The sequence below is a fragment of the Triticum dicoccoides genome, chromosome 1B (assembly GCF_002162155.2).
Source record: "Triticum dicoccoides isolate Atlit2015 ecotype Zavitan chromosome 1B, WEW_v2.0, whole genome shotgun sequence".
Classification (NCBI taxonomy): domain Eukaryota; kingdom Viridiplantae; phylum Streptophyta; class Magnoliopsida; order Poales; family Poaceae; genus Triticum; species Triticum dicoccoides.
This window is the reverse complement of record NC_041381.1, coordinates 80602109-80623960: the sequence shown is the minus strand read 5'-3', so window position 1 is coordinate 80623960 and position 21852 is coordinate 80602109.

Below are 21852 nucleotides of genomic sequence, written 5' to 3'. Positions count from 1 at the left end.
ACCTAGGAGGTGCCTTACCCTCCTAGGACTCTTGCCCCCTTTAAACCCTAGGCGCATGGGCCTATGTGGGGCTGGTGCCCTTGGCCCATTAGGCCAAGGCGCACCCCCCTACAGCCCATGTGGCCCCCCGGGACAGGTGGACCCACCCGGTGGACCCCCGGGACCCTTCCGGTGGTCCCGGTACAATACCGATAACCCCGAAACTTGTCCCGATGCCCGAAACAGGACTTCCCATATATAAATCTTTACCTCCGGACCATTCCGGAACTCCTCGTGACGTCCGGGATCTCATCCGGGACTCCGAACAACATTCGGGTTACTGCATATACATATCCCTATAACCCTAGCGTAACTGAACCTTAAGTGTGTAGACCCTACGGGTTCGGGAGACATGCAGACATGACCGAGACTCTCTCAGTCAATAACCATCAGCGGTATCTGGATACCCATGATGGCTCCCACATGCTCCTCGATGTTGTCATCGGATGAACCACTATGTCGAGGATTCGATCAAACCCTGTATGCAATTCCCTTTGTCAATCGGTACGTTACTTGCCCGAGACTCGATCGTCGGTATCCCAATACCTTGTTCAGTCTCGTTACCGGCAAGTCACTTTACTCGTACCGTAATGCATGATCCCGTGTCCAACATCTTGGTCACATTGAGCTCAATATGATGATGCATTACCGAGTGGGCCAAGAGACACCTCTCCGTCATACGGAGTGACAAATCCCAGTCTCGATCCGTGTCAACCCAACAGCTACTTTCGGAGATACCTGTAATGCACCTTTATAGTCACCCAGTTACTTGTGACGTTTGATACACCCAAGGCACTCTTACGGTATCCGGGAGTTACACGATCTCATGGTCGAAGGAAGAGATACTTGACACTTGCAAAGCTCTAGCAAAACGAACTACACGATCTTTTATGCTATGCTTAGGATTGGGTCTTGTCCATCACATCATTCTCCTAATGATGTGATCCCGTTATCAACGACATCCAATGTCCATAGTCAGGAAACCATGACTATCTGTTGATCACAACGAGCTGGTCAACTAGAGGCTTACCAGGGACATTGTGTGGTCTAAGTATTCACACGTGTATTACGATTTCCGGATAATACAGTTATAGCATGAATAAAAGACAATTATCATGAACAATGGAATATAATAATACTTTTATTATTGCCTCTAGGGCATATTTCCAACAGTCTCCCACTTGCACTAGAGTCACTAATCTACTTACATTGTGATGAATCGAACACCCATAGAGTTCTGGTGTTGATCATGTTTTGCACGCGAGAGAGGTTTAGTCAGCGGATCTGCGACATTCAGATCCGTGTGCACTTTGCAAATCTCTATGTCTCCATCTTGAACATTTTCACGGATGGAGTTGAAACGACGCTTGATGTGCCTGGTCTTCTTGTTAAACCTGGGCTCCTTTGCGAGGGCAATAGCTCCAGTGTTGTCACAGAAGAGTTTGATCGGCCCCGACGCATTGGGTATGACTCCTAGGTCGGTGATGAACTCCTTCACCCAAATCGCTTCATGTGCTGCCTCTGAGGCTGCCATGTACTCCGCTTCACACGTAGATCCCGCCACGACGCTCTGCTTGCAGCTGCACCAGCTTACTGCTCCACCATTCAACATATACACGTATCCGGTTTGTGACTTAGAGTCATCCAGAGCTGAGTCGAAGCTAGCGTCGACGTAACCCTTTACGACGAGCTCTTCGTCTCCTCCATAAACGAGAAACATGTCCTTTGTCCTTTTCAGGTACTTCAGGATATTCTTGACCGCTGTCCAGTGTTCCTTGTCGGGATTACTTTGGTATCTTGCTACCAAACTTACGGCAAGGTTTACATCGGGTCTGGTACACAGCATGGCATACATAATAGATCCTATGGCTGAAGCATAGGGGATGACACTCATCTCTTCTTTATCTTTTGCCGTGGTCGGTGACTGAGCTGAGCTCAGTCTCATACCTTGTAACATAGGTAAGAACCCCTTCTTGGACTGATCCATTCTGAATCTCTTCAAAATCTTATCAAGGTATGTGCTTTGTGAAAGACCTATGAGGCGTCTCGATCTATCTCTATAGATCTTGATGCCTAATATATAAGCAGCTTCTCCAAGGTCCTTCATTGAAAAACACTTATTCAAGTAGGCCTTAATGCTGTCCAGAAATTCTATATTATTTCCCATCAGGAGTATGTCATCTACATATAATATGAGAAATGCTACAGAGCTCCCACTCACTTTCTTGTAAACGCAGGCTTCTCCATAAGTCTGCATAAACCCAAATGCTTTGATCATCTCATCAAAGCGAATGTTCCAACTCCGAGATGCTTGCACCAGTCCATAAATGGATCGCTGGAGCTTGCATACTTTGTTAGCGTTCCGAGGATCGACAAAACCTTCCGGCTGCATCATATACAGTTCTTCCTTAAGATGCCCGTTAAGGAATGCTGTTTTGACGTCCATCTGCCATATCTCATAATCATAGTATGCGGCAATTGCTAACATGATTCGGACGGACTTTAGCTTCACTACGGGAGAGAATGTCTCGTCGTAGTCAATCCCTTGAACCTGTCGATAACCCTTAGCGACAAGTCGAGCTTTATAGATGGTAACATTACCATCCGCGTCCGTCTTCTTCTTAAAGATCCATTTGTTTTCTATCGCTCGCCGATCATCGGGCAAGTCTGTCAAAGTCCATACTTTATTTTCATACATGGATTCTATCTCGGATTTCATGGCTTCAAGCCATTTGTTGGAATCCGGGCCCGACATTGCTTCTTCATAGTTCGAAGGTTCATTGTTGTCTAACAACATGATTTCCAGGACAGGGTTGCCGTACCACTCTGGTGCGGAACGTGTCCTTATGGACCTACGAAGTTCAGCAGTAACTTGATCCGAAGTACTTTGATCATTATCATGGTTTTCCTCTTCAGTTGGTGTGGGCATCACAGGAACGGTTTCCTGTGCTGCGTCACTATCCCGCTCAAGAGGTAGTACTTCATCGAGTTCTACTTTCCTCCCACTTACTTCTTTCGAGAGAAACTCTTTTTCCAGAAAGCATCCGTTCTTGGCAACAAAGATCTTGCCTTCGGATCTTAAGTAGAAGGTATACCCTATAGTTTCCTTAGGGTATCCTATGAATACGCATTTTTCCGACTTGGGTTCGAGCTTTTCAGGTTGAAGTATCTTGACATAAGCTTCGCATCCCCAAACTTTTAGAAACGACAGCTTAGGTTTCTTTCCAAACCATAATTCATACGGTGTCGTCTCAACGGATTTAGACGGTGCCCTATTTAAAGTGAATGTAGCTGTCTCTAGAGCGTATCCCCAAAATGATAGCGGTAAATCGGTAAGAGACATCATAGACCGCAGCATATCCAATAGAGTGCGATTACGACGTTCGGACACACCGTTTCGCTGAGGTGTTCCAGGCGGCGTGAGCTGTGAAACGATTCCACATTTCTTTAAGTGTGTACCAAATTCGTGACTTAAGTATTCTCCTCCACGATCTGATCGTAAGAATTTTATCTTTCGGTCACGTTGATTCTCCACCTCATTCTGAAATTCCTTGAACTTTTCAAAGGTCTTAGACTTGTGTTTCATTAAGTAGACATACCCATATCTACTCAAGTCATCTGTGAGAGTGAGAACATAACGATATCCTCCGCGAGCCTCAACGCTCATTGGACCGCACACATCGGTATGTATGATTTCCAACAAGTTGGTTGCTCGCTCCATTGTTCCGGAGAACGGAGTCTTGGTCATTTTACCTAAGAGGCATGGTTCGCACGTGTCAAACGATTCATAATCAAGAGACTCTAAAAGTCCATCGACATGGAGCTTCTTCATGCGCTTGACACCAATGTGACCAAGGCGGCAGTGCCACAAGTATGTGGGACTATCGTTATCAACTTTAAATCTTTTGGCATCTACACTATGAACATGTGTAATATTACGCTCGAGATTCATTAAGAATAAACCATTGACCATCGGAGCATGACCATAAAACATATCTCTCATATAAATTGAACAACCATTATTCTCAGACTTAAATGAGTAGCCATCTCGTATTAAACGAGATCCAGATACAATGTTCATGCTCAAACTTGGCACTAAATAACAATTATTAAGGTTCAAAACTAATCCCGTAGGTAAATGTAGAGGCAGCGTGCCGACGGCGATCACATCGACTCTGGAACCATTCCCGACGCGCATAGTCACCTCGTCCTTCGCCAGTCTCCGTTTATTCCGCAGCTCCTGCTGTGAGTTACAAATATGAGCAACGGCACCGGTATCAAATACCCAGGAGTTACTACGAGTACTGGTAAGGTACACATCAATCACATGTATATCAAATATACCTTTGGTGTTGCCGGCCTTCTTATCCGCTAAGTATTTGGGGCAGTTCTGCTTCCAGTGACCCTTCCCCTTGCAATAAAAGCACTCAGTCTCAGGCTTGGGTCCATTCTTTGACTTCTTCCCGGTAACTGGCTTACCAGGCGCGGCAACCTCCTTGCCGTCCTTCTTGAAGTTCTTCTTACCCTTGCCCTTCTTGAACTTAGTGGTCTTATTGACCATCAACACTTGATGTTCTTTCTTGATTTCAGCCTCTGCTGACTTCAGCATCGAGAACACTTCAGGAATGGTCTTTTCCATCCCCTGCATGTTGTAGTTCATCACAAAGCTCTTGTAGCTTGGTGGGAGCGACTGGAGGATTCTGTCAATGACCGCCTCATCTGGGAGGTTAATGTTCAGCTGGGTCATACGGTTGTGCAACCCAGACATCTTCAGGATGTGCTCACTGACAGAACTGTTCTCCTCCATCTTACAACTGTAGAACTTGTCGGAGACATCATATCTCTCGACCCGGGCATGAGCTTGAAAAACTAGTTTCAGCTCTTCGAACATCTCATATGCTCCGTGATGCTCAAAATGCTTTTGGAGCCCCGGTTCTAAGCTGTAAAGCATGCCGCACTGAACGAGGGAGTAATCATCAGCGCGAGACTGCCAAGCATTCATAATGTCTTGGTTCTCTGGGACGGGAGCGTCACCTAGCGGTCCTTCTAGGACATATTGTTTCCTGGCAGCTATGAGGATGATCCTCAGGTTCCGGACCCAGTCCGTATAGTTGCTGCCATCATCTTTCAGCTTGGTTTTCTCTAGGAACGCGTTGAAGTTCATGTTGACATTAGCGTTGGCCATTGATCTACAAGACATATTCGCAAAGGTTTTAGACTAAGTTCATGATAATAAAGTTCTAATCAAATTATGAACTCCCACTTAGATTAGACATCCCTTTAGTCATCTAAGTGTTACATGATCCGAGTCGACTAGTCCGTGTCCGATCATCACGTGAGACGGACTAGTCATCGTCGGTGAACATTTTCATGTTGATCATATCTTCCATACGACTCGTGTTCGACCTTTCGGTCTCCGTGTTCCGAGGCCATGTCTGCACATGCTAGGCTCGTCAAGTTAACCCTAAGTGTTTTCGCTGTGTAAAACTGTCTTACACCCGTTGTATGTGAACGTAAGAATCCATCACACCCGATCATCACGTGGTGCTTAGAAACGACGAACTGTAGCAACGGTGCACAGTTAGGGGAGAACACTTCTTGAAATTTTATAAGGGATCATCTTATTTACTACCGTCGTCCTAAGTAAACAAGATGCATAATACATAATAAACATCACATGCAATTATATAGTTGTGACATGATATGGCCAATATCATATAGCTCCATTGATCTTCATCTTCGGGGCTCCATGATCATCTTGTCACCGGCTTGACACCATGATCTTCATCATCATGATCTCCATCATCGTGTCTTCATGAAGTTGTCACGCCAACGACTACTTCTACTTCTATGACTAACGTTTAGCAATAAAGTAAAGTAGTTTACATGACGTTATTCAATGACACGCAGGTCATACAAAAAATAATGACAACTCCTATGGCTCCTGCCGGTTGTCATACTCATCGACATGCAAGTCGTGAATCCTATTACAAAGAACATGATCTCATACATCACAATTCATCATTCATCACAACTTCTGGCCATATCACATCACATGATCAATCGCTGCAAAAACAAGTTAGACGTCCTCTAATTGTTGTTGCATCTTTTACGTGGCTGCAATTGGGTTCTAGCAAGAATGTTTTCTTACCTACGAATCACCACAACGTGATTTTGTCAACTTCTATTTACCCTTCATAAGGGCCCTGTTCATCGATTCCGCTCCAACTAAGGTGGGAGAGACAGACACCCGCCAGCCACCTTATGCAACTTGTGCATGTCAGTCGGTGGAACCGGTCTCACGTAAGAGTACGTGTAAGGTTGGTCCGGGCCGCTTCATCCCACAATATCGTTGAGCAAGAAAAGACTAGTAGAGGCAAGTAAGATGACAAAATCCACGCCCACAACAAAGTTGTGTTCTACTCGTGCAAAGAGAACTACGCATAGACCTAGCTCATGATGCCACTGTTGGGGAACGTTGCAGAAAATTAAAATTTTTCCTACGGTTTCACCAAGATCCATCTATGAGTTCATCTAAGCAACGAGTCTAGGGAGAGAGTTTGCATCTACATACCACTTGTAGATCGCGTGCGGAAGCTTGCAAGGTGATGATGTAGTCGTACTCGACGTGATCCAAATCACCGATGACCAGCGCCAAACGGACGGCACCTCCGCGTTCAACACACGTACGGAACAGCCACGTCTCCTCCTTCTTGATCCAGCAAGGAAGGGAGGAGAGGTTGAGGGAGATGGCACCAGCAGCAGCACGACGGCGTGGTGTTGATGGAGCTGCAGTACTCCGGCAGAGCTTCGCTAAGCACTATGGAGGTGGAGGAGGTGTTGGGGAGGGAGAAGGAGGCAACCAAAGGCCAGGGCGTTCAGGTATGAAGTCCCTCCTCTCCCCCACTATATATAGGGGTGCCAAGGGGGGGTGGCCGGCCCTAGGAGATCCAATCTCCTAGGGGGTGCGGCGGCCAAGGGGGGGTTTCCCTTCCCCCAAGGCACCTAGGAGGTGCCTTACCCTCCTAGGACTCTTGCCCCCTTTAAACCCTAGGCGCATGGGCCTATGTGGGGCTGGTGCCCTTGGCCCATTAGGCCAAGGCGCACCCCCCTACAGCCCATGTGGCCCCCCGGGACAGGTGGACCCACCCGGTGGACCCCCGAGACCCTTCCGGTGGTCCCGGTACAATACCGATAACCCCGAAACTTGTCCCGATGCCCGAAACAGGACTTCCCATATATAAATCTTTACCTCCGGACCATTCCGGAACTCCTCGTGACGTCCGGGATCTCATCCGGGACTCCAAACAACATTCGGGTTACTGCATATACATATCCCTATAACCCTAGCGTAACTGAACCTTAAGTGTGTAGACCCTACGGGTTCGGGAGACATGCAGACATGACCGAGACTCTCTCAGTCAATAACCATCAGCGGGATCTGGATACCCATGATGGCTCCCACATGCTCCTCGATGTTGTCATCGGATGAACCACTATGTCGAGGATTCGATCAAACCCTGTATGCAATTCCCTTTGTCAATCGGTACGTTACTTGCCCGAGACTCGATCGTCGGTATCCCAATACCTTGTTCAGTCTCGTTACCGGCAAGTCACTTTACTCGTACCGTAATGCATGATCCCGTGTCCAACATCTTGGTCACATTGAGCTCAATATGATGATGCATTACCCAGTGGGCCCAGAGACACCTCTCCGTCATACGGAGTGACAAATCCCAGTCTCGATCCGTGTCAACCCAACAGCTACTTTCGGAGATACCTGTAATGCACCTTTATAGTCACCCAGTTACGTTGTGACGTTTGATACACCCAAGGCACTCTTACGGTATCCGGGAGTTACACGATCTCATGGTCGAAGGAAGAGATACTTGACACTTGCAAAGCTCTAGCAAAACGAACTACACGATCTTTTATGCTATGCTTAGGATTGGGTCTTGTCCATCACATCATTCTCCTAATGATGTGATCCCATTATCAACGACATCCAATGTCCATAGTCAGGAAACCATGACTATCTGTTGATCACAACGAGCTGGTCAACTAGAGGCTTACCAGGGACATTGTGTGGTCTAAGTATTCACACGTGTATTACGATTTCCGGATAATACAGTTATAGCATGAATAAAAGACAATTATCATGAACAATGGAATATAATAATACTTTTATTATTGCCTCTAGGGCATATTTCCAACAGATTCCTCACCAGAGCGACGAAGGGGCTGAGGAGTAAAAAGAATTCCTACTCTTCGATATAACTAGACTCAAAAATAGTTTTTCTTCTAGACTCGACAATGGCCAAACTACGAACAATCAAGGGGGATCCTATGGTCGGTCGAGGCTCTGATACCAACTTGTAACACCCCGTACATTCCCGTCGGTGGTCACTACTCCTGGCGGGATCTAGACTACCCCATAGATCAACACTAGTCTTTTCTGTGCACTTTGTCCTCACTCGTGCGCACACGGGAGAAATTTCCCAGTCGGTCCCCCATCGTGAAATTACTCCAAGCTGAGCACGCTTAACTTTGGAGTTCTTTATAAATGGGCTCCGGAAAAGAAGGAATTCCTTATTGATATGAGTAGTCTATCATCCCTAATAAGCCAGGCTACCACAGGGGGTTTAGCTGAGAATATAATACTCGGACATGCTCATGGTTCTGGACTTTGGGCCATAGGTGGGCCTGCATGTTTGGTGGCCCAGCTGTTCTACCTCAGCGCATTTCATATTGCAAGCAATCGCTATGGCGCAGGTTTTAGGTCGCAAGGCCAATACAGAAAATTGAATAAAGCACGACACCTGTTAGAATGAAATCGAACGTCTGTTCCTAACCAGCAATCAGAGTTGCAATTCTATCAAAGATATCCTACGTGATAAATAATACTGTAGTACTACTTATACACACAGGACACTTGTTTCACCATGCCATATTATTACATATAAATCTTTGGGAGGATAGATCAGTTCGGCAGTTGTGTGCTGCTACTTAAGACTTTCAAAGTTGATTTGGACCAGCTCTCCTTGCCGAGAAAGTTTGATTTTGAAATCATCCCCTACTACAAGATTTGATTTAGATTTGAACCTTGACCATCCTTTAGCATCAATCATCATGCAACCATCCTTTGTACTTACGATATATTGAGTAGGTTCATTCACACCAAGGTTGCGCATGGTAAGAGAAACTTGGCCACGGTCGCCCGGATTGTTGAACAACTCCCTTGTTGCTCTAGGAATTCTCTGTTTGCAAACAAGAAGACATACACAAACAGTTAGATCAACACAGTGAATCATGTGAAACAACATGGAAAGAAAAAAGAATGAAGCACTTGGGCGGACAATTCTTACCAAGAAGGTGGAGATGTCGGTTTTTGTGAGGACTTTGGTATATGCAGTGCGAACTATAGCCCAATCTGTTTCCGGTGCAACTGTTCGTTCCATTGCCGCTACACGGGCCAGAGCAGATGCAGGTGCAACTTCAAGTGTTGGTGCAGGTGCCGAAGCCATTCCTGGTGCCCATGCCAGTGCGACTGGTAGTGCCGTTGCTGCTGCCGGAGATGGTGCTCCTTGTGGAGCTGGTGCCGGTGTCGAAGCAGGTGCCGAAGTCGATGTCCGATCCTCTAGTAGATCCTCTGGTAGATCAGCCTGATCCGCTGATGCGGTCGGTGCCCAATCCGTTAACGCGGTCGGTGCCCAATCCTCAGGTGGATCAAACTGAGCTGCTGCCACTGTCAGTGCTAGAGCAAGTGCTGTCGGAGAAGGTGTCGGTGCTCGATCCGTTGCTGAAGGTGGTGTCGATGTGCGAGATAGCGGCGAGATGATTAGCTTTCTAACTTGACTAGGCTCCGTGACCTTGATCCAGTATTTTTCTTCATTTCTTTTAAACACGAGAAGGACTAATTGTGGCGTGTTTGTTAAACCAAACTGCAGTTCATCATAGGGCTTTAGAGTGTGCTCAGACAACAGACTTTTCCAATTGTGTCCAGTAATATAAGTGATGGACAGTGGCTTCATTACTGACACAATATAAGAAGTGAAACCTGCAAAAATAACCAGCATATAGCAAAGCAAACAGTTTATTCTATGACGAATGTCACATGGCAAAACCTGCATTATAAAATTGCAGGAAAAGTAAGAAAACATGACACTAAATCAAAAAGATTTAGACAGTAAATCAATAAGATTTACTTGATGTGCACGATTGAATTCTTACCAGCAAATGACCATGTTCAAGTTGTAAACAAAATATTGATCGTCCAATTACGCGTAGCATGCAGGGCTCCTGCTTACTCCCACAAGCAGGACAGTCCAAAGGTCCTAACAAATCGTATGGACTGAATGTCCATGGGACTAGAAATCCTGGTGGGTGCGATAAACCCTACAATGCATAAAGATATTGGAATGTAACCTGATAACCCACAAGTATATGGGATTGCAACAGTTTTCGAGGGTAGGGTATTCAACCGAAATTTATAGATTCGACATAAGGGGAGCCAAAGAATATTTGCACGTATTAGCAGCTGAGTTGTCAATTCAACCTCACTTGGAGATTAATTATCTACAGCGAAGTGATGAGTAGCACAGTAATATGATAGTTTTGATAATAGTGGTAGCAGCAGTAACGGTAACAATGATAGCAATGGTTTTGTAGCAGGTGCAATAGTAACAGCAACATTAGTAACTTAGTAGAAACAATATGTAGGAAAATCGTAGGCATTGGATCGGTAATTCGTTGCATAATATTCATCATGATACAGTCATAACCTAGGGCGATACGGCACTAGCTCCAGTTTATAAATATAATGTAGGCATGTCTTCCGTAAATAGTCATGTGTGCTTATGGAAAGAACTTGCATGACATCTTTTGTCCTATCCTCCCGTGGCGGCGAGGTCCTATTGGAAACTAAGGGATATTAAGGCCTCCTTTTAATAGAGAACAGGAACAAAGCATTAGCACACGGTGAATGCATGAACTCCTCAAACTACGGTCATCACCGGGAGTGGTCCCGACTATTGTCACTCCGGGGTTGCCGGTTCATAACGTGTAGTAGGTGACTATAACTTGCAAGATCGGATCTAGAACATGGATATAATAGTGATAAAATAAACGGTTCAGGTCTGAAATCATGGCACCTGGGCCCAAAGTGACAAGCATTAAGCATGGCAAAGTCATAGCAACATCAATCTCAGAACATAATGGATACTGGGGATCAAGCCCTAACAAAACTAACTTGATTACATGATGAATCTCATCAAACTCCTCACCGACCAGCGAGCCTACGAAGGAATTACTCACTCCCGGTGTGGAGCATCATGGAATTCGCAATGTAGAAGGGTTGGTGATGATGAAGATCGAAGATCCCCCTCTCCGGAGCCCCAAGCGGACTCCAGATCTGGCCTCCCGATGAAGAACAGGAGACAACGGCAGCTTTGTCTCCTGAAACATGATAATTCTTTCTCCTTGACTTTTTCTATAAAATAGGATTTTATAGCATTGGTTTCAGGGTCTGCGGGCCACCAGGTGGGGACAACCCACCTGGGCGCGCCTGGAGGGGGTGGCGTGCCCCGGTAGTTCTTGGCTCTAGAAATTCTCTTTTATTGTATAAAAAATCCTCGCAAAGTTTCGTTCCATTTCGAGAACTTTTTATTTCTGCACAAAAAGAACACCATGGTAGTTTTGATGAAAACTGCGTTAGTCCGGGTTAGTTTCATTCAAATCATGCAAATTAGATTCCAAAACAAGAGGAAAAGCGTTAGGAAAAGTAGATACGACGGAGACGTATAAACTCCCCCAAGCTTAAACCTTTGCTTGTCCTCAAGCAATTCAGTTGATAAACTGAAAGTGAAAAAGAAAACCTTTTACGAACTCTTTTGCTCCTGTTTCCATAAATAAGCTTAAACAACACCCTGGTTTTCAGCAAAGATTTTAACTAACCATGCCGACAATAACTCTTAAAAATTATATTAACTCATATCAATGACATAATCAACTAGCGAGCAATAATAAAATATCTCAAACAGCAACACGTTGTCAAAACAACCATGATACAATATGACAATAGTGGTATCTCGCTAGCCCTTTCTGAGACTGCAAAACATGAATGCAGAGCACCCCCAAAGTTCAAGCAGCGACTAAACATTGTAATTCATGGTAGAAAAGATCCAGTCATGATGCACCCAACGTTAGCTACACACAATGCATCAGCATGACAACTGTGCTCTTAGGTTCTGGCGCTTATTTGAGAGGGTGTTGACACAACGTAAAAGTAAATAGATAGTCCCTTCGCAGAGGGAAGCAGTGATTTGTAGAGGTGCCAGAGCTCAAGTTTTTAAAACAAATGTAAATGAAATTTTGAGAAATGCACCCCTCTTGTTTACTTCGCGACCTTCAGTTATCAATATCTTCCATGCTAAAAAAATTAGTAGCGGTTCCCAAGTGGTAAAGTAAAGGTTTTTTCTCCATAGGAGTTTTTGTTTGGTTATTGATAAATTCATTTTGCAATTTGGGAATGGGAATCCCTATTACCGCTCTTTTCTTGTGCAATGGTGAATGAATAAACACCCAACCTGAGAATAACTCGCTTAGCATGGAAGATACTAACCGCCTCCTGTCGCTCTATGAACAATCCAAGCACACAAAAAAGGATATTTATTTGAAACTTTTAGAGGTGGCACATGCAAATTTACTTAGGACGGCAGGGTAATACCGCATATTGGTAGGTACGGTGAACTCATCTAGAATAACTTGGGTTTCAGGTTTTTGATGTACAAGCAGAGTTCCCACTTAGTACAGGCGAAGGCTAGCAAATAGGTTGAGAAGCGGCCAGCTAGAGAGCAACAACAGTCATGAACATGCATTATGCATAAGTAACATTGGATACTAGCATGAGTAGGATATGAACACCATGAACATAAATATCATAGAGGCTATGTTGGTTTTGATTCAACTTCATGCATGAACATGTGCCAAGTCAAGCCACTCGAACATTCAGAGGAGGATACCATATCATCGTACTACATCACAATCATTTTAACTCAATATTGACATCCAAGATAAATCATTATCCACTCCTAGCTACTTATGCATGACATGATAAACTATAATCTCTAATTTTCATTGCAAACATTTTTTACCATAATAGGCTGAATCATGGATACTAGGTTAAACATATTTACAAAAACAGAACAAGTCGAGTTCATACCCGTGTCTCTCTGCCACGGCTAGTTCATTGAATATCGTCATTATTGCCTTTCACTTGCACGACCGAACGTTTTGAAAATAATAATAGTGCAAGAGTGCCATGGACTAAGCTGGAATCTGCAAACATTTTACTCAAAAGGAGAAGACAAGGTAATATGGGCTCTTTTTCAGATCAACAATAATGCAAACGAGAGCCACTCAACATTTTCATCGTGGTCTTCTCCTTGGTATGACTCAATAAAAGGAAAAGAAATACAGAGAAACACACCAAAATATTTTTGGAGTTTTTGGTTTTTCGTAAACAAGCAAATAAAAAGAGAAGAGCAAAAATGAGAAAAACTATTTACACGGGAAAGCTCCCAACAAGCAAAACAAGAACAAGGAAATCTTTTTGGGTTTTCCTTTTAGTGCTACAACAATTTAAACTAGGAAGAAAAATAAAAAAGAAGCAAGAAACATATTTTTGGATTTTCTCAAAGTTTTTCAAACACACAAGAAGAAAGCGAGAAAATAAATTTAATCACAATGAAAAAGTGTGAACACCGACAACTGGAATGAAATGTGTGAACATGAATGTAATGTCGGTGGAAATACGTACTCCCCCAAGCTTTGGCTTTTGGCATAACTTGGTAATCAGTTAGTAACCTGCGTAATGGTCGGAGTGGTAGCTCACGGAGGCTCTCGGTGCGGATGCCTCAGCCTGCCGTGTAGCTACAACCGCTGCGTTATGAGCTCGGGCATCGCTCTCAAGAACATAATATCTTCCCCTATTGTGAACATTAAAGAGAGCAGGTGCAGGAAAATATGTTTCCAGCACAGAGTCCTTGTTAAACATCAATCTATAAGTGAAATTATGGGGATCTCCTTTAAGGATCTTATGACGTTTCATATCATCAAAGTCTAGGTACTGCGTGGGTAAAATAGGATAATAGGGCAAAGGTGAAACATCCAGCTCCCTCGCTAATCGTGTGGCATAAATTCCACCATAAAAATATCCACTATTAGCATTGTGTTGCAACCTACGTGCAACAATCGCTCCAAGATTATAACTTCTGTCACCGTTGAGAGCGGTGTGTATGAGGCTTAAATCTGGAGCACAAAGTGTACTACAATCTTGCTTGCCTACAATACATTTTCCATTAAATAATGCAAAGTAATGGATTACCGGAAAATGAATGCTCTTTATTCTACGTTGCATCACTCCCCTAGTCTCACCATAGCAAAGACTACTCAAGAATATCTCAAACTCAGACCTTGGCGGTTCGTCGAGCGAACCCCAAAATGGAATTTCGCAGTGGTGAGCGAATCTCTCTAAGGATGTGGTAAATGGGTTTTTCATACAAATTAATGACACCCTAGACTCACGGGGATGAAATTTAAATACTTTGACAAATGATTCAGTGAGGACGAGGTGTTGGTCGCACTTATCTAAAATGTAGGGACCGAGATCGGCATTGTGAACATATTGCTCAAATTCCTCCTTAATGCGCACACTCATCATATAATCGTTGCATGGCCCTAAGCATGTTTTGGTGGCCGCATCTCGAATGGAATTTTCACTTGGTTCAACATAAGACCGACAAACGGAGCTGCTACTAGAGGATGCCTCCGAGGATCTCCTCCTCCAAGAACTCCTTCCAAAGAAGTTCATAATCTTCACATACAATTTTCCGAAATTTTTTGGGTTATAAAAATTTGTTAACAAAACTTCATAAGAATGATAGAAACTACTCATAGGGATGTATAGAGGCCATAGCAAGCATTGAAACTGCTTAGAACTCTAAGAATTCAACATGCAAGCTCATCTACAGCAGCACCAAGAGTAGCTAATTATTCAAAATATAGACCATTAAAGCAAAAACTAATTGGACACGTGCAGGAGTTACATACCAAGCAACAATTCCCCAAAACAGTTTCAGAAATGGAGTTTCGAGCAAAGAGATCGAAATCCGCGGTTTCGGGGAGCAAGAACACGAAAGAAGAGAGCAATGGTGATTTTTTTTGGAGGAATGTGGTGATGTGGGAAGAAGTAAGTGAGGGGGCCCACGTGGGGACCACAACCCACGTGGGCGCGCCTGGGGGTCCTGGCGCGCCCAAGTGGGTTGTGCCCACCTGGTGCACCTCCTCTGATATTATTTGCACCAGAAATTCTTAAATATTCAGAAAAAAATCGTATTAAAATTTCAGAGCATTCTGAGAACTTTTATTTTTGGGTCATTTTTTATTACACGGAAAACTCATAAAACAGACAAAGCATGACATTTTATTTTATTTAACTAGTAAAAATAGAAAATAAAAGATAGTGATAGAAGGTAGTGCTCACTAAATTCATCAACTTCATGCCTCTAAAAAATGATCCATTAATAAGGTTGATCAAGTCTTATTAACAACCACTTTCGATTAGCATGAAACCGAAGAACTTTCGTGAATCACTAAGTTACCTCAATGGGGATATGAATGTCCCCAACAAAAAGCATTTCATAGTTCATTTTAGAAGTAGGTAGAGGTAGCTGAAAACTTCCAATAGTGATTGTCGGAGATTTTCAAAAACATTAATACCATTCACTTGGAATTATTTCTTCGGAAAGTGCACCGTATTCTCATTACCATTGATATGAAAAGTGACATTGATTTTATTGCAATCAATAATAGCCCCTGCAATATTTAAGAAGGGTCTACCAAGGATAATCAACATGTTGTCATCCTCGGGCATCTTAAGTATAACAAAGTCAGTTAAGATAGTAACATTAGCAACAACAACGGGCACATCCTCACAAATACCGATAGGTATGGCAGTTGATTTGTCATCCATTTGCAAGGATATTTCAGTAGGTGTGAGTTTATTCAAATCAAGTCTTTTATATAAAAAGAAAGGCATAACACTAACACCAACTCCCAAATCACACAAAGCAGTTTTCACGTAATTTCTTTTAATGGAGCAAGGAATAGTTGGTATTCCTGGATCTCCAAGTTTTTTAGGTACTCCATCCTTAAAAGTATAGTGAGCAAGCATAGTGGAGATTTGAGCTTCCGTAATTTTTATCATATTTGTGATGATGTCTTTCATGTACTTTGCATAAGGAGGCATTTTTAGATATTAGTCAAGTGAGTACGCAAAAATACCGGCCTCAACATTTCAGCAAAACGTTCAAATTCTTCATCATCTTTCTTTTTAGTTGACTTAGATGAAAAGGGCATAGGTTTTTGAACCCACGGCTCTCTTTCCTTTCCATGTTTTCTAGCAACAAAGTCTCTTTTATCATATCTTTTATTCTTTGGTTGTGGGTTATCAAGATCAACAGCTGGTTCTATCTCAACATCATTGTCTGGTTCTTTATTATTAGGTTGACTATCATCATGAACCTCATCATTATCTTTTTCATTATCAAAAGGTGAGTGTTCACTACTAGAATGAGTTTCAGCATTAGAGACAGAAACTTCATTATCTTTATCAGGAGGTTTTCTACTTCAGGTTCACTAGTAGCAGACAAAGTCCTATTATTTTTCTTCTTCCTTTTGTTTTTAGAAGGACTAGGTGCATCAGTGTTAATTCTTTGAGAATCTTGTTCAATTCTCTTTGGGTGTCCCTCAGGATAAAGTGGTTCTTGAGTCATTTTACCTCCTCTAGTTGCTACCCTAACAGCAAAGTCACTTATATTATTGTTCATTTCATCAAGCAACTCTCTTTGAGATTTAGCAACTTGTTCTAATCGAGTTTGAACCATATAGGCATGCTTTCCTACACCTCTAACATCATTTCAGATTCTAAGTAACAAGTCAGTTAAGCGAGCAATCATATCAGAGTTGTATTTCAATTGTTTCATAACATTTGCATTGAAGTGATCTTGCTTTCTAATGTAATTATCAAACTCATAAAGGCATTGGCTAGGATGTTTATTATGAGGATTATCACTATCATTGAATTTCATTAAAGATTTTACCTCTACCACCTTAGGTGGTGGTGGCGCTTCAAGCCCATGTATTACTTCAATAGGTGGTAAATTTTTAACATCCTTTGCTTTAATACCCCTTTCCTTCATAGATTTCTTAGGACTGAGATACAAGATACCCCTCTTCTTCGGAGTGGGTTTAATCAGTGTTTCGGGAGGAGCCCAATCATCATAATTTTTCAATATGTTATTCAATATTTCTTCAGCTTGCTCAATAGTTCGTTCCCTGAAAACACAACCAACATAACTATCTAGAAAATCCCTAGAAGCATCTGTTAGTCCATTATAGAAGATATCAGGTATTTCATTTTTCTTAAGAGGATGATCAGGCAAGGCATTAAGTAGTTGGAGAAGCCTCCCCCAAGCTTGTGGGAGACTCTCTTCTTCAATTTGCGCAAAGTTAAATATTTCCTACAAGTTAGCTTGTTTCTTATGAGCGGGGAAATATTTTTCAGAGAAGTAATAAATCATATCCTGGGGACTATGCACACAACCAGGAGCAAGAGTATTGTACCAAGCTTTAGTACCACCCTTTAATGAGAATGGAAATAGTTTTAGGATATAGTAATAGCAAATCTTGTCATCATGAGCAAAAAGGCTGGCTATGTCATTCAACTTAGTAAGATGTGCCACAACAGTTTCAGTTTCATAACCATGGAAAGGATCAGATTCAACCAAAGTAATTAACTCTCGGTCGACAGAGAACTCATAATCCTTATCATCAATAAGGATAGGTGAAGTAGCAAACTTAGGATCACATTTCATTCTAGCATTTAAAGATCTTTCTTTATACTTGCATAATAATTTTTCTAGATCATCTCTATCCTTACAAGCAAGAATATCTCTAGTTGCCTCCTCACCAATAATATAACCTTCATGTACTTTTGGCAATTCATATCTAGGAGGGCTAGTTATAGTATGTGTTTCAAGATTTTCAGTTTCAAGCTCATCATCAGTTTCAACAATATCATGTTGTCTTACTCTAGCAATTTGTTCATCAAGAAATTCACCTAGTGGCACATCATCATCAAGCAAGGTACTAGCATCATCATAAGTAGAATTCATAGCAGATAGCATCATCAATAACTTGCGACATATCAGAATTAATATCATGTGGTGGTGTTGCAAGTTTACTTAAACAGAAGGTCAATCAAGTGCGGAGCTAGATGGCAGTTCCTTACCTCCCCTCGTCTTAGAGGGAAAAATCTTAGTATTAGCATCCTTCAGATTCTTCATAGTGATAATTTGATAATAATCCCAAGTGACTCAACAAAATATAGCTATGCTCCCCAGCAACGGCACCAAAAAAGGTCTTGATAACCCACAAGTATATGGGATCACAACAGTTTTCGAGGGTAGAGTATTCAACCCAAATTTGTAGATTCGACACAAGGGAAGCCAAAGAATATTTGCAAGTATTAGCAGCTGAGTTGTCAATTCAACCACACCTGGAGATTAATTATCTGCAGCGAAGTGATTAGTAGCACAGTAATATGATAGTTTTGATAATAGTGGTAGCAGCAACAGTAACGGTAACAGTGATAGCAATGGTTTTGTAGTAGGTGCAATAGTAACAACAACAGTAGTAACTTAGCAAAAACAATATGTAAGAAAATCATAGGCATTGGATTGGTAATTCGTTGGATGATATTCATCATGAGACAGTCATAACCTAGGGCGATACGGCACTAGCTCCAGTTCATAAATATAATGTAGGTATGTATTCTGTAAATAGTCATACATGCTTATGGAAAGAACTTGCATGACATCTTTTGTCCTACCCTCCCGTGGCAGCGGGGTACTATAGGAAACTGAGGGATATTAAGGCCTCCTTTTAATAGAGAACCGGAACAAAGCATTAGCACATGATGAGTACATGAACTCCTCAAACTACAGTCATCACCGGGAGTGGTCCCGACTATTGTCACTCCGGGGTTGCCAGATCATAACATGTAGTAGGTGACTATAACTTGCAAGATCGGATCTTGAACATGGATATAAGGGTGATAACATAAACGGTTCAGATATGAAATCATGGCACCCGGGCCCAAAGTGACAAGAATTAAGAATGGCAAAGTCATAGCAACATCAATCTCAGAACATAATGGATATTAGGGATCAAGCCCTAACAAAACTAACTCAATTACAGGATGAATCTCATCCAACTCCTCACCAACCAGCTAGCCTAGCTACGATGGAATTACTCACTCCCGGCAGGGAGCATCATGGAATTGGCGATGGAGAAGGGTTGGTGATGACGAAGATCGAAGACCCCCCTCTCCGGAGCCCCAAGCGGACTCGAGATCTGGCCTCCCGATGAAGAACAGGAGATGGCGGCGGCTTCGTCTCGTGAAATGCGATAATTCTTTCTCTTTGATTTTTTTCTGGAAAAATAGGATTTTATAGCGTTGGTTTCAGGGTCTGCGGGGCCACCAGGTGGGGACAACCCACCTAGGTGTTGGTAATATGCCCTAGAGGCAATAATAAATTAGTTATTATTACTATATTTCCTTGTTCATGATAATCGTTTATTATCCATGCTATAATTGTATTGATAGGAAACTCAGATACATGTGTGGATACATAGACAACACTATGTCCCTAGTAAGCTTCTAGTTGACTAGCTCGTTGATCAATAGATGGTTACGGTTTCCTGACCATGGACATTGGATGTCGTTGATAACGGGATCACATCATTAGGAGAATGATGTGATGGACAAGACCCAATCCTAAGCCTAGCACAAAGATCGTGTAGTTCGTATGCTAAAGCTTTTCTAATGTCAAGTATCATTTCCTTAGACCATGAGGTTGTGCAACTCCCGGATACCGTAGGAATGCTTTGGGTGTACCAAACGTCACAACATAACTGGGTGGCTATAAAGGTGCACTACGGGTATCTCCGAAAGTGTCTGTTGGGTTGGCATGAATCGAGACTGGGATTTGTCACTCCGTGTGACGGAGAGGTATCTCTGGGCCCACTCGGTAGGACATCATCATAATGTGCACAATGTGACCAAGGGGTTGATCACGGGATGATGTGTTATGGAACGAGTAAAGAGACTTGCCGGTAACGAGATTGAACAAGGTATCGGGATACCGACGATCGAATCTCGGGCAAGTACTATACCGCTAGACAAAGGGAATTGAATACGGGATTGATTGAATCCTCGACATCGTGGTTCATCCGATGAGATCATCGTGGAACATGTGGGAGCCAACATGGGTATCCAGATCACGCTGTTAGTTATTGGCCGGAGAGTTGTCTCGGTCATGTCTATGTGTCTCCCGAACCCGTAGGGTCTACACACTTAAGGTTCGATGACTCTAGGGTTATAGGGAATAGATGTACATGGTTACCGAATGTTGTTCGGAGACCCGGATGAGATCCCGGACGTCACGAAGAGTTCTAGAATGGTCCGGAGGTGAAGATTGATATATTGGACAAAGGGTTTTGAAGTCCGGAAGTGTTCCGGAGGTACTGGGTGATGACCAGCATGACTGAAAGGTGTTTCGGGAGCCCCGGCAAGTGTTGGGGGGGGGGCTTCATGGGCCAAGGGAAGGGGGCAAACCAGCCCACTAAGGGGATGTGCGCCCCCCTCACCTATTCCCACGTGATTAGGGGGTTTGGGGCGCCCCATCCAGGGTTCCCACCTCCTGGCTTGGGGGCCAAGTCACCCAAAGGGGAGATCTCATCTGCCCTGGCCGCTGGCCCCCTTAGGGGAAACCCTAGGGCGCCTTCCCCTCCCCTTGCCCCTATATATAGTGGAGGTTTTGGGGCTGCCCAACACACGAGTCTCTCTCTCCCAAGGCGCAGCCCTACCTCTCTCCCTCCTCGTCTCTCGTAGTGCTTGGTGAAGCCCTGCTAGAGTACCGCACTCCTCCACCACCACCACCACGCCGTCGTGTTGCTGCTGGACGGAGTCTTCCCCAACCTCTCCCTCTCCCCTTGCTGGATCAAGGCACAGGAGACGTCATCGGGCTGCATGTGTGTTGAACATGGAGGCGTCGTTGTTCGGCGCTTAGATCGGAATCAACCGCGATCTGAATCGCTACGAGTATGACTCCTTCATCCGCGTTCTTGTAACGCTTCCGCATCACGATCTTCAAGGGTATGAAGATGCACTCCCCTCTCTCTTGTTGCTAGTATCTCCATAGATTGATCTTGGTGTTGCGTAGAAAATTTTGAATTTCTGCTACGTTCCCCAATAGTGACATCATGAGCTAGGTCTATGCGTAGTTTCTATGCATGAGTAGAACACAAGTTGTTGTGGGCGTTGATTTTGTTCAATATGCTTACCGTTACTAGTCCAATCTTGATTCGACGGCATCGTGGGATGAAGCGGCCCGGACCGACCTTACACGTAAGCTTACGTGAGACAGGTTCCACTGACTGACATGCACTTGTTGCATAAGGTGGCTAGCGGGTGCCAGTCCCACCCACTTTAGTCGGATCGGATTTGATGAAAAGGGTCCTTATGAAGGGTAAATAGCAATTGACATATCACGTTGTGGTTTTTGCGTAGGTAAGAAACGTTCTTGCTAGAAACCCATAGCAGCCACGTAAAACATGCAAACAACAATTAGAGGACGTCTAACTTGTTTTTGCAGGGTATGCTATGTGATGTGATATGGCCAAAAAGAATGT